Source organism: Canis lupus, chromosome 8 (assembly GCF_003254725.2).
Source record: "Canis lupus dingo isolate Sandy chromosome 8, ASM325472v2, whole genome shotgun sequence".
NCBI lineage: Eukaryota > Metazoa > Chordata > Mammalia > Carnivora > Canidae > Canis > Canis lupus.
In genome coordinates, this window is record NC_064250.1 from 19711355 (window position 1) to 19723788 (window position 12434).

At 32.2% G+C, this 12434-nt stretch overlaps 1 long non-coding RNA gene across 2 annotated transcripts in view; it reads left to right on the forward strand.

Moving 5' to 3' along the window:
* The first annotated feature begins 10047 nt into the window (after positions 1 to 10047).
* LOC112657786 (uncharacterized) overlaps positions 10048 to 12434 on the forward strand; it is a 151514-nt gene continuing 149127 nt past the window's right edge. The window contains exon 1 of one of the 2 annotated variants that reach the window (XR_007412286.1): positions 10048 to 10520. This is a non-coding gene — a long non-coding RNA (uncharacterized LOC112657786). The remainder of the gene's footprint in view (positions 10521 to 12434) is intronic. The other variant, XR_007412287.1, reaches the window with a different exon arrangement.

Genomic DNA, 12434 nt, shown 5'->3' on the forward strand with positions numbered 1-12434 from the left:
GGTCTTTTGCCTACTTGTTCAACTATTAAAAATCAAACCAAAACAGTGCTAAATTCTCTTTTACATCATTGTAGATTTCCCTATTTCTCCTTTTAGTTAAATTTTGATTTTATATATTTTGAAGCTCTGTTATGAGTTGTGCACAAATTTAGTATTTCTCCTCTTTCCTCCCTTCATTATAAAATGTTCCTCTTGCATGCCACAAAACCACCCTGACTTCAGTGGTCAGAAAACCTGGGAGTCAACTCCAACATTTCAGTCATTCTTATTGCATATCCAACTCTATCACCATGTGAATTTTACCTCCTAATTTATCTTGATTCTGTTTATTTCTCTTGAAATGTATCCCCGCTATCTAGCCTTCTATCTTCTAACTGGTCTGCTTTCATCAGTCTTTCTTCCCTTAGAGTATTTTTTATCAAATCAGAAATCTGATTATGTTCATCAGGTATTGTCATTGTTTCCCTTCGTTTTTCATAACCTAAATCTTTAATGTAGCCTACATAGTCCTGAATATGTGGCCCTTTCTCTCCCCTCCCCCCTCATCCCCTCCCCTCCTCTCCTCTCTTTTCCTCTCCCCTCCTCTCCTCTCTCTGGCTTATCTCGTCATCCTTCCTTTTTAAATTCTGCTTAAGATACAGTGGCCTTTCTTACGTTCCTTTTAATAATCAGGGTCCTGTCATCATAAACCTTTTAATATTCCATTTCTTCTTGAAAGAAAACCTGGAACCATTCTTTTTATCTAGAAAACACAATATACAAATCACAATTCAAAACCACTTCCTTAGGGAAGCCTTGCTAACTATGCTGACCAGATAACATTCTCCTATTTTATATTTTCTGTTGTGCCATTATCTCTCATTCAGAACACTTATATTTATGATTTTATGTTTATTTTGGCATTTGATGCATTTCTATCTAGTCTTATTAGACAATAGGCTCTTTGAATAGTTCTATTTTCTTCACCAAAGTATGTATATCTTGCCAGGGATCTGGCAAATATTTCCTGCCCAATAAAAACTCGTTGAATGAACAAATCAAATGAATGAAGAAGATGCATTCACGGCCATTTCTACATTGGCTAAAATAGAGCAAAATAAGAGCAAAATAAGTCTGAAGTTATTTCAAAATTTTCCAGAAAAAAAAAATCATAGCCAACCTTCTCATAAACACTTGGCCCTTCCTTCCTTCTCTCCTAAATGAAATTGCTGTTTTAACACTTAGTGCTTAAATGATTGTTCTTTTTAAAGCAATGCAAATAATAGCAATTATACAAATTATAATATTTTCCTATAACTTATACCCCGATAAATTTTTGTAATCATTATTTAAGAATAGTTACTGTATTCTTTGCAGGTAATGCCTTTAGCAGTGAAAATGCCAATTTAGAGACATTTTTTGATGACCTTTTTCCCTTAGCTGTTGTCACCCACCATCAAAATCTAAAAGTTCAAGCTTTTAGTGAGATATAGGATTTGATTGAATGTCAGATTCCTCTATGCATCCTAAGTTATTCATGTCTAATTGTGAGACAGAGATCCTGTATTTAGAAAATGTAATATTTAAGCTGCTTAATTTTTTATTTATGAAAAAAATGTATATGAGGAAGAAAATGGTGAAATGGCAAACAGGAAGCAAAATGAACATGGTTTTTCTATATATATGTGTGTGTACAAGTGTAAATTTAAGTAATTAATTAATAACTAAATATACAATGAGAAGCTAGGTTATTATCAAGTAAGATAATTCATATATTTTTATTAGCTCCTTTTTTGCCCTAAGTAAGCACTTGGTAAATATTGATATTGATAGTTGAATTATCACTATCATTACTGGAGCTGTTCTTATTTAACCTTTAAATTGTACCACATCCTTCTCTTACAAATGTTCAATTTTATAATAGAAGACTTTTAATGGCCCAGAAATTTTAATGGCCCAGAAATAGACCATTACAGAGAGTCATACTTTCTTGCTGGTATAATCCATCATGCTAAGTCTTTCGATGTCTAGGTTTCTTAAATCCACATGAGGAAAAATTGAGGAGGTGTTGATTGAATAATAAGCTTTTAATACAATATTAACAAGTAAAAAGTGTGCCTCATATGGAGTTGCTAATTTATTTTGAACTAAATTATTGTTTGCTCTAGTTCTCCTTTATTTTTGTTATAAACAAAAATATTTCCTTAACTTCTAGCAAGGTGTATAGCATACAGCAAATAGTAGGTGTAATAAACATTTACTGTGAAATTAATTAATTAATGAGATCAAGCTAAATTTTGATGATAGAAAATACACTGATTATTCAATTTTATATGAAACTATGAAGCATGCATTCCACTATGCATGGTTAAGTTTAGTTTTTTCTTTGTTTAGACATTAATCTTATCAATTCATTGTTTACCTCATATGATATACCAGGCAGTGTCAAACTGAATCTTAAGCAGAGAATAGGATGTAGCCTGACAATGGAGGTTAGGATGGCTAGAATGTGTGAGGAGGGAGAGGGTAGGCTACAAGCAGAAGGTCAAATCAAATCTGACCATGTTTGGAAATGAGGTGGTATTTAATAGTTCACATGCACTACAATGCTATTTGAGTGAATATACTTCAGCGTATCCTTATAAATGCATATCCTTATCCGTGGAATGAGATTTATGAAAAAATGTTTATACATTTTGTCAATTCTATAATTCTGTAATTCTTTACCGATTTTTTCTTTTCTAAAAAGGACAGTTTTAAACATGACAAATTACTGTTTCATCATAGATTTTTAAATATTTTAAGGCTTAAAATATTCAAGGGAAGTAATAAAATTACCGGATCAAGATTTGCTTTTTTGTGTGTGAAATAATTATTTATTTATTTATTTATTTATTTATTTATTTTTAAAGATTTTATTTATTTATTCATGAGAGACACAAAGGAAAAGGCAGCGACATAGAGGGAGAAGCAGTATCCCTGTGGGGAGCCTGATGTGTGACTCTATCCTAGCACCCCAGGATCATGACCTGAACCAAAGGCAGATGCTCAGCCAATGAGCCACCCAAGCGCCCCATGAAATAACTTTTAAATGCATTACTTTCATGCCTTCTGAAGTTGGCTAGCATTCCATTCTTGCAAGTACTGGAACCCAGGGTCATGTTCTGAACCTTTTACTGGACTTCTTGCTTCTCTTGTACTCTTACAACATATATATCCCTCAGGTGAAATCACTACAGGAATAAGAGTTCTGGATGATTTCCACATTTTGAGGTGCTTGACATATTTAAAAAAATGTTAAAATTCCACAGCATTGTGAATGTTCACACATTACAAATAATACTTAACAAACACAAATAAAAATTGTTATTTGTAATCTCACTAATATATAATATTGAGAATTTATGGTATATGTCCTTAGAGAATTGGAGACCTTGCACAGTTTTTGTGTGTACTCTCCTTTTGGTCAGCTCTGCCCATTACTTAATATACTCTATGTGTCTTTATAACAATAAAAATAGAACTTAACCAATACTGTAGTTATCCAATGTAATATAAAGCCAATATACTTATAATGCATTTCCAGTTTCTGTTAACTTTTCAAAAAAATAGGATATACCTAAGTACACATTTGAACTTGTTCATACAATGTATAGACATAAATTAAAAATTAGGCATCTATATTTATGACTGGGATACAGATAATTCTGGCCATAAATCACATATCTAATTGAATAGAAAATTATAATATAGGAACACATGAAATGCCAACCTCTGCCAATCATTTTAAAACTTAAAGATATCTAAGGATGTATAAAATGTTCTGAAAACTGAATATTTTTTGAAAGTTGCAATAGGTTTTATTTAGGAAGAAAAACTGGTTTATGATTAAGTTGAGTATATTTCTAATGGAGAAAAAAGTGAAAGGTCAAGTTTGTTTCTATTAAAGAGATTTCCATAAAAGAATGACTAATCACAAAATACTTGGTTACAATTGATAAAATAATATAATTTGGATGCTATTAAAGATTAAAGCAAAGACTCGGTCTTAAGAAAAGAAAGAAAGTATAATATACAGAATTAAATTTAACTATAAGGAATTAAACTGTGTTTTTTCATGAATTAAGTAACCATTATGGGCTAAATAGTATCTCCTCCAAATTTACATATCAAAGTTCTAATCCCCAGTATTGTAGGATATGACTATACTTGGAGATGGGGTCTTTAAAGAGATAATTAAGTTATAAATAAGGTCATCGAGGTGGGTCCTCTTCTGACATGACTGAGGACCTTGTAAAAAGAGGAAATTAAGACAAACGGTGACAGAAGATCATGTGAGGACACAGGTAGAGGATGGCCATCTACAATCAAGGGAGAGAAGCCTCAGAAAAAAACAACCTTTCTGACATCTTGATTTCAGACTTATGGCCTCCAGAACTGTGAGAAAATAAATTTTTGTTGATTAAGCCACTTTTGTGATACCCTGTTATGGTTGCTCTAACAATACACCAATTAAAAACTCAAAGTATAATTAATGTTTCTGTAACTAACATGTTGTAAGCATTAGGAGAAATCTCTCAAATGAACTAAATTACTTTGGTGATAGGCTTCCAATAAAACTGTTATTTGTATGCTAAAAATTCCTAAAATATGGAGGTCAAAATGAACAAAATCTATGGGAATTGAAGCAGAATAAAACAGTAATATTTAATAAGCAGCTAACTAGAGATATCTTCATCTTAATCTCACTAATGCTCAGTGAATTATAGGGGCTTAAAGAAATGCCATCTCTGCCTTCACAGAATTTCTGGTGATGATGATAATGATGATGATGATGATGATGATGACAATAACCATAGTTTGGAAAACCTGTCATGTGTTAAGCAGTTTACCAAGAACCTCATTGTCTCACTTAAAGGGAAAGTCATTATTTTTTCCTTACTTTACAAATGAAGATCAGAGCATTTAAATGATTTATCTAAAATTACACTATTAGCAATTAGGGAGTTGCCCCAGATTCTCTACTCATAATCACTAGTATTTGCTCATTTAATAAAGAAAGAAATTCCCCAAGAGACAAATTATAGACATACAGTAACAAATATATACAACAACTGCATACTCAAGTATATGTGTTGCTCTAATTTCAGTGTTTCATTTTTTCTTGTCATATGGGTATGTTGATGAAATTGGAAAGACTGCTACTATTTTAATATGTATGTGCTAGTATATGTATTATTTTATAACATACAGTAATAAAATGTGAAATAATATAAGCCATCTTCATCTTTTATTTATACAAGTACACTATTTTATACTATAATACATGTTATTTTTTAATTTAATTTAATTTATTTTTAGAGCATAAGTGAGCTAGTGTAGGGTAGTGGGAGAGGAAAATATAATTTTTTTTTAAGATTTATTTATTTGAGAGAGAAAGTCAATGAGTGACTGAGCATGGTGGGAGGGAGAGTCTTTCAAGCAGACTCCCCACCGAGTATGGAGCCTGCCATGGGACTCAACACCAGGCTTGATCTCACAACCCTGAGATAACAACCTGGGCCAAGAATCAGAGGCTTAAATAACTGCACCACCTAGGCACTACAAAAGAAAGAATCTTAAGTAGGGTCTACACCTAGTATGGAGCCTGACACGGGGCTCAATCTCAAGAACCTGAGATCATGACCTGAGCCAAAATCAAGAGTCAGATGCTTAACTGGCTAAGGCACCCAGGCTTACTGGCTAAGTAACCCATGAGTTACTTTTCAATGTTACTGACTATTATAAAAGTAATTATTATTTAATCAAAATTTTAAGTGGTGAATATATGTAGCTGTACATATTTGGTAAAGTATTCAATGTTCTTTTTTAGGAATTGCCATATTGCAGGCATATTTTAGCTTTTAGTAAATAGTCTTCTTTTAGAACATAGAATTATCCTTCATTTCTAACAATTTTTTAAATTAGTCTTTTTTTTTCATTTTTATCTTCCTTTCCTTTCTTTCTAGTCCTGTAGATTTCAGGTTTACCTCTATATCTTTTATGACAAGATCAGAGTTGTACTTCATGACAGCCAAGGTAAACAGCATGAGAAGTCGAGCTCCCTAATTTACAGAGAAAAAAAATTGTTCATAGAACTCTAGTAAATAATTTCTGTAATAATTGAAAGCTATATCATAACTAAACTTCACCTTTTTAAGTCTGAGACAGAAGGATGGTAATATTTCTTATGTCAGTGACTATATATTACTACAAATATTTTGAATGGAATTTTTACAATGCACAACTATAGAACTAAGCTTATAAAATAATCATATAATATTAATAACAACATTAAAATAATAACTAATACTGAGTTTTTACCCTGTGAAGTATCTTACATTAAGCACCTTACATGCATTTTTCTCAATTGTAATAATATTATTGGCGCCTTTTATGGTTGTACTTATCTGTGGGATAAAAACATGGAGGAACAGCACATAGTGATCATGTAACAGTCAATGCAAGGTCAGCTGGAAATTCTAGCATACCCAGTTTGCTACGATATCAGAACCCGAACTTATAAATTCTCTTATGGGAGCTTTTAAGATTATATTTCTCTGGATAGATGTATAAGATATAACTGAAGTTTAATCAGCAAGATGCACCTTTTTTTTCAAAGAATGCTCCAGGACAAACTTTCTCTCCAGCAGATAGCTACAGGATACTGAGAGCAAGTCTCTACTTGCTCAACCATGGTTCTTAGCATAAAAGCAGGATTAAGTAGAGTTTGCTTTTTGTATAATTTTTCACAGAAAGATTTCTCTAAAGATGGGGACTGCATAGGTTAGCAATCAAGAGATCTCCCCTGCACGGCTAGAAACAGAGAATAGGTAAAATGTGGAGAGCCCCACCACATCTTCCTTATCTTTCCTGACTCCATAGAAACTTTTCCGATTCTGAGGAATGTGTATTTAGCACATCTGATTTCAAAGCGTAGATCAAAATTTTTCTTTTATATTAATGGAGTTATTTTACCTCGAAATTCATAGAAAAAGGAGTCACTTTATGTTCCTGAATTAAGATTTAGTAATACACCAACATAATAAATGTATGCACAAATTATTACACCAGCATTTTTACATAATGCATTTTTATACTTATGCTGAAAGTCAATAGATTAAGATTTTGTATAAAGGTATAACTTTATTCCTTTCAGTGAGCACAGATTTGTTCTCATTGAATTTTGGTGACTATCAAGAGTAATATATATTAGGAAGAAGAGGTATTAATAACAGCTAATACTTCCAAATATGATATGAAACCCCACTTAATTATATCTTATCTGGAAAAGAATAATAATTAATAATATATTTGAAGGTAGAAAAAAGTCAAAATGAAGATAAATATTAGCCAAAAAGTTAGACTTTAGAGTCAGTACCGCAGAGGATGAACTCATAGTTGGAAGTAAATGAAATATTTCTCACTTCTTCTGACAGAACTTGATTAATTCAAGGAATGCTTTCTCTGCTGCTTAGCTTCTCAGCACTCACACCATCTGCCCATATTCGGCTTTGGTTTCTATTTGGTTTTACTTGTGAAGCAACATAAAATGAGAAACTCATTAAAAACTTTTGAGACACATCCCATGTAGACACACAGAAACCACTCAGTAGCTGCCAGTTTTATAGAATCAGATACACATGATCTGTATGGAATATTTTTTGTTTTTAAATTCAGGATTTTAGGAGCACCTGAGTGGCACAGTCAGTTAAGTAGTGCCCTACTCTTCGTTTCAGCTCTGGTCGTGATCTCAGGGTCATGAGATCTTGTGCTCTGTGCTTGGTGTGGGGTTTGCTGAAGACTCTCTCTCCCTGGGCCCCTTCCCCGACCCCTTTCTCCCTCTCAAAAATAAATAAATAAATCTTACAAAAAATAAAAATAAAATTCAGGATTTTAGTCTAGGTATCTATGGTTAGTAATGGAAGCCACATTCAGAATATATAAAATGCTCTGAGGTTGATAGTATGCTGGATATTATGCATAACCTTGTAAAGCTTGATTTGATTATTCCAATTTAAACTGAAGTTTTTTTCTCTGAATTTCTATAGTTTGTGTACTTTTAAAATACTCTTTATTGCCTATTAATTTTCATTACTTTTCAAGCATGATTATTTCCTGTTTCTCATTAATTGAAGGCAGTGATCTTGTCTTTTAAAAATAAAATCAACATTATAGTAAAGACTACTGCTTGTTGATTACTTGCCAATTACTAGTCTGTTGTAAATGTTACCTTCCTATTTTACTTTTGAATATCGCAGGAAGGTACAGCAGGTTTAAACTCAATGATTTTTTTTTTTTATTTCATTACCTGCTTGGTGGTAGGTTTTCTGTAGCAGGTTTTCACCATTTATATTTCATTCTATCCTCAACAAGACTATGTATAACTGGGAATTACAGTATTCTCATTTAACAGAGATTAAGATAAATTAAGTGATTTGCCTGAGATTACAATTAGTAGCATTCAATAGAGAAGTGTTGAATCCCTATATTGTATACCTGAAACTAATATAATACTGTATGTTAACTATACTGGAATTCAAATTAAAGAAACAACAATAAGTAGTAGCATTCATTCTCAGTACATCACAGCTGTAGTGACACTGAATTAGAATGAGTGGCACCATATTACGGTGTGGTGAAATATTAAGGAAAAGAGATTCATGAGATTTCTCCCAATATATTACATCAGGACTCCGGGTGGCCCAAAAGATCTCCAGTTCTATATGCTTTTTCAAAACCTCAATGCTGCTTCTTTATGAGTGGAATAGTATTAAACATTAACTGATTAATGAATTTAGGCAATCTATCTTAATATTTTTTAGAAAAGAACTTGTTTAATATGATCTATTTCATGAATTCTCAATGTTTGTGTCTTTCGGAAGAGTTTGGAGCTTGCATATGTACGTGTATATGCATAGTTTGTTCTATTTCAATATGTTTTTATTTTGTATTTTCCCTGACAGTACCTATTGTGGTTTGAGCATAAATTACTATATGTGATACTGCTCTATGTTATGTGTTTATCTTTTTGCATGATGGGGGAGGTTTTCTGGCATGTTATAGCATCAGTTATCTTCCAAGTATAAGTTAAAAAATAAAAGAATAATTGCATAGCAATTTTTAGATACTGCTCATCTTTTCATATCATGTGTAAGGATTGTCAATTTTATATCCCTAGTTTAAATGTTTCAGTGACAAGTAAAATGGTAAATATAATATTTTATTATACTTGACTTTGCCTTATGACTGTTGATATAACCATGCCTGTTTATAGCAAAGTTGGGGAGTGCTGCTAGATGCTGACAAATATGAATGACTCAATTCAAGACACTGTACTATTTATGTTAGTGTTCTGTTGTATGATCTATGCTACTTTGCACATGGTGGGCTGTTATATTTGTGAAACTCTCCATGGTCTTGGTTGCCTCTCCAATTTTTTGATTGGCACAGAAAAGTTCTAAAACTGTCCAAAACCACTCTTCATAATGTTATTATCCAGAGACCTCCATGGGACTTGAGTGCCCCTTAGGATATACAGTCATAGATAAGTTTCCTAATGCTTTCTGTTCTTGCCCATCCTTACCTTTGATAATTTAGTTGGCACAGAGATGGTAGGATAGAATCCTGGGTAGGCGTTCTGTCATCCATGTCTTTCTTTTCTTTGGATCTTGACCAAAGCTTTTGAAATGAAAAAAACACAAATTAAAAAAATGTTTTTAGGTGCTATAAAAATAAAAAGTTCTATTCCTAGAAGTTTAAACCCCTATTAAATTATTCCTTGATTCTGGTGGTAAATCACTAGTGAGGAGGACTTTAAGAATATGATTTTGATAAATTTTAAAATAAAAGAAGTTGAATTCATTTTTCTTGATTTTTGTTTTTTTTTTTTCTTGATTTTTGAATGGAGCCAGGATTTTTCTGTCTTCATTTTTACAGCTGGAATTTTTAATAATTTTCAGATAAGTGAAATTTAATTTGGTTTCAAGCATATACAGAAGTTTGTGAGGAAGGAAAATATGAATTTCTTGGCATTTCAGTGACAAGGCTTTACATTAAACTTTTATTGTCATCTTTCTTGAATCAAGAGCAGGAAAACGCAGTCCTGAGGGGAGTTTCATTTGCATATTGCTCAACAGCTTGACGTCTTCAATTGGAACACAGCAAAGTGTACAACAGGCCACCTGATTTTTCATAGCCGAGAACGAAATGGGAAATTGAAGAGAAAGAAGAATTTCATTCCACTCCACTTATTTGGTTTAAATTCACTTCAAAAAAATATGAAATGTCTCATTCAGTTTAATTCATGCAAATGAAGCCTATAGAGGATGACAGAAATCATATGGTAAAGACTTTCCCAAATGCTCTGACTGAGAGTGAAGCAGTTTTACACCGTTTTTGAGGGGGATACCATAAAATACTGTTGAAATAGCTGGAGATTGTATTGAAAACCTTCGTAGATTGGAGGAGAGTAATAATTTAGGATTCAAATTAAAAAGAAGGTAAGTAATTCAGCAAAACATTAGAGGGCTTTCATCTCTTTAAAAATTAATGTTCTTTTTCTTTACCATTTAAGTTGGAAAACGGACTATATGACTACATATTCTCTTGATAAGTGTGTACATATAAAGACAGTATCCAAATAATTTAGTTTATACAAGTCCTTTGTCTTGAAACACCCAGGTAATTGAAACAAAAGAAGAATGTTGACTGTCTTTGGCTCTGTTCATTTAACTATTGTCACATTATTAGCTTATTTTTCTCTTTACATTTTTATTGCATTTTAAATAGTAAAATAACAGATGTGGCTGTTCCTTGAGGACTGTGAAATGTATGTAATTTTAGTTACTATCTTCAGTATTGTTGTTATTCTAACCCTGCATGAATTCTGTATTTCCAGTATACATGTGTTATATATTTGGTCATGAACATTCATTGACTATTCAGTTTTATTACTGCTCTGTCTTTACTTAGAGCATTCGTCTCATTTGTCTGTGGGTTTGTTGTGCTCTCTGATAGACTTTTAATAGTATAGTCTCTGAAAATGCCACTATATAATGCAATTAATTAATTGATCTCCTAAAATTCAACTGACTTTGAATCTGTGTTTTTTTTTTTTTTTTTTTTTTTTTTTTTTTTTTACTTCTCAATAAGCCTTTGTGTTTATACATCTGAGCTTTAGTTGTGGAAAAATTTGTATTATACCTTTGAAATGCTCTTCTCTCTCATTTCTTCCTTCTCTGTTAATTATGCTATGTGTCATCTCTTGGATTTGTTAGAATATTCATCTTATTTTTTTTCATCTTCTCCCCCTACTTTTCATTGTTTCATCATTCTATTTTAACTTCTTATTTTTTCCTCGTTTATTTTCAATGCTTTTATTGAATTTATCATTCTAGTTATAATATTTTAATTTGTAATAGCTCATTAGTTTGCAAATATTCATTGTTACATTATCATGTCCTTGTTTTATTTATGCAATATTACAGCTTTCAGAGTTATTCATTATAGTTTCTTCACAAGAGAATGTCTTTCTCTTTTCTCTGTATTCTTTTTTCCCTGGATTCATTTTTTATATTTTTCTTTGTGTTCTTTTTTTCTTTCTTCCATGTAATATGCATTCTCTAATGGCTGCTGATTTTTAGATATCTATTCATATTTGAGAATGAAATATGAAAGAAATAATTAGACTCTTAGTGTTTGTAGTCAAGTTTGCCAGTACCTGGAAGTCTATTGTCTTTGGTCATTCTTCTTCTCTAGCAAATGTATATCTGGTCAGCCCTGCAAAATTTGTGATGGCCAATGCAAACTGGAAATGCAGAGCTCCTTGTTAAAAAATTAAGAACCTCAAGACTGCAATCACAGAGCTTTAAAATAAAAGTGTGATCCTTCTAAGTGTGGGTCCCCATAAGATGACAGAAGATGCATACCCATGTATCTGGCCCTATTTCTAGTTAATGTTTGCCTGAAATCCAGTGTTCTGGGAATTGCAATCCTCTGCAATTCATCCTCTGTAGTGAACAGACCTTGGTTACTTATACTTGCAGTTAATTCCCCATTTTTTAGCCTTGTGCCTCACTTATACCTTCTACCTTTTTCTTTGTTCTCTGTTTTAAAAAGTCTCTTTAATTTCTATTGAGAATAAGGACTACATTTTCTAGGGGTAGAGTGATGTGTTCTCCAGCACAATGGCAAGAGGCTGTCTATCCTTTCTGTGTACAGACTTTCAACCCACCACCCAAATTTCAGCCTATGTCCTATATCTGCATTCTGAAACCTTCAAGTCCAGGGTCCCAAGAATATTGTTTTCTTTTAGATTTCTCCCTTTTAAAGACATAAGTAGTAGCTTTCCCCACTCTTTTAACTACAATTCATTTTATTCCTCTATCTTCTTTCAATTTTCCAAAGCTTTGTTG